Source organism: Geospiza fortis, unplaced genomic scaffold, assembly GCF_000277835.1.
Source record: "Geospiza fortis unplaced genomic scaffold, GeoFor_1.0 scaffold545, whole genome shotgun sequence".
In the NCBI taxonomy this organism is placed as follows: Eukaryota; Metazoa; Chordata; class Aves; order Passeriformes; family Thraupidae; genus Geospiza; species Geospiza fortis.
The window spans coordinates 293,092-294,726 of record NW_005054628.1 but is presented as its reverse complement, the minus strand read 5'-3'; the positions used below and the strand labels follow the sequence as shown (position 1 = coordinate 294,726).

General features: G+C 52.2%; 1 protein-coding gene across 1 annotated transcript in view; it reads right to left on the bottom strand.

Moving 5' to 3' along the window:
* ZCCHC7 (zinc finger CCHC-type containing 7) overlaps window positions 1-1,225 on the bottom strand; it is a 93,482-nt gene extending 92,257 nt beyond the window's left edge. The window contains exon 1 of the mRNA XM_031064789.1: window positions 1,185-1,225. The gene's annotated coding sequence lies outside the window, so the exon portion shown is untranslated. The remainder of the gene's footprint in view (window positions 1-1,184) is intronic.
* Window positions 1,226-1,635: the final 410 nt, after the last annotated feature.

Below are 1,635 nucleotides of genomic sequence, written 5' to 3'. Positions count from 1 at the left end.
TCCCACTGCTGCCCTGCAGCCCTCCTGCTGCTCCTGCTTTCCCAGCTTCTAACAGCTTCCAGAGCTCCCCGCGCTCAGCTACAAACACTGAGACTCCTTAGAAACTTCCAACACTGAGATTTCTTAAAAACCTCTAAACGCAAACTCAAACACAGAGATTACTTCTTCCGCTGCACGTGGCTTTTCAGACAAGTGCACTGCTTCCATCACACACCATCAGCGAGTTCCAAACACTTCCTTATTTATCATTCTCTGCTCGATCTCCACTGCCAAATCTAACCCTTTTGGATAACTGAGAACAGAGAAGCAAACATGCTCTCTACAGCCTTGGAAGGCAAAACACAGCCCTGTTGTCAGGCTGTTACAGAGTGCAACAACAAAATGGGAAAGAAAAAACGGGAAAGAAAGCTCTTCCAAGGAAATCACCATGCTGCCCCATCTAAACACAGGGTCAGACAGCAGGAGAGTAGAAGCCAGCTTTAATTCAGTTATATTAGTGGTACATAGACTGCCTGATGCTTCAGATTGCTCACGCAATGCAGGGGCACAGACAGTGTGAAACTGACAAAGAATTTAAACCTTCCACAGCAAGTGAATGAAAACTTTCACTTCAGCTGCTGTAGCTGCTTGTGCACCCTGCATTGCCTGGATTCCATGAGAAAATTATCACCATGGAGCTCATGACTGCAATGGAAATCACACCTGGGAAAGTATCAAAACATCAAACCTAAATGTATTTATGAAAACCTGCCCAAAGATATATTTATTCACAGAGGCCAGTGTCAGGAGACTGTTTTTCTTCCCCTGCTCTGTTTCTGTGCCTGATGTGATTCTAACCTGGCTGTGCTTCACCACGTGGCTCTCAGAGCAGGTGAGAAAGGCACAGCCCTCACCTGCTGCCCAGGTGAGGCTGCAGCTGCAGTCACCTGTGGCTGCCCCACCTGCAGTGCAGAAGCCCCTGCAGAGGAACAAGGAAAAGGATCAGGAGGTGGGCTGGGAGCTGCCTCTGCCCACATTTTCTGTGATCTAACAGCGATTTTTGGCTAAAACTGAGATGCAAACCCCATCCTTGTCCCATTTGCTATTTGAGGAGACACAACTGCTCCGGAGTTTCTTTAAACGAGGTGCAAAGAGAGAAGCAAAGCTCTGGAGAAGAAGACAGCATTTTCTAGTGACAGCTATACCTTCAAGAGACCACAGGAATATCTCTTCCACGCCCGAACCCTGGAAAACAACAAAACATTTCACGTTCACTTCAAGCCTTTCTGAGGATTATTTTTTCCCCACAGGCATTTTGCAGATCATGTTTAAGAGTAACATGCTTTTCCTGGGGTCCTAGGGCTGCATGTGCCTGGTGAGTGGGAACAGATGGGGACTGGGGATCCCGGGAAGCGGCGAATATCCCGGGGAAGGAAGGAACGCACACCCCAGCACCGACGGCGGAGCGGGTCGGGCACAGCAGAGCCTGCTCCGGAACTCCAGGGCCGCCGGGACCGGGGCTGCTCCCGGAGGAGCAGACCGAGGCTGGGCCAGGGTCACGGACACCGGGGCCGGACGCGGGGCGATCCCGGTTGCGCTGCAGCCGCCACGGGCCGGGCGGAAGCGGGCCGGGGCCTCGGGGGGGGGGGCCCGCCG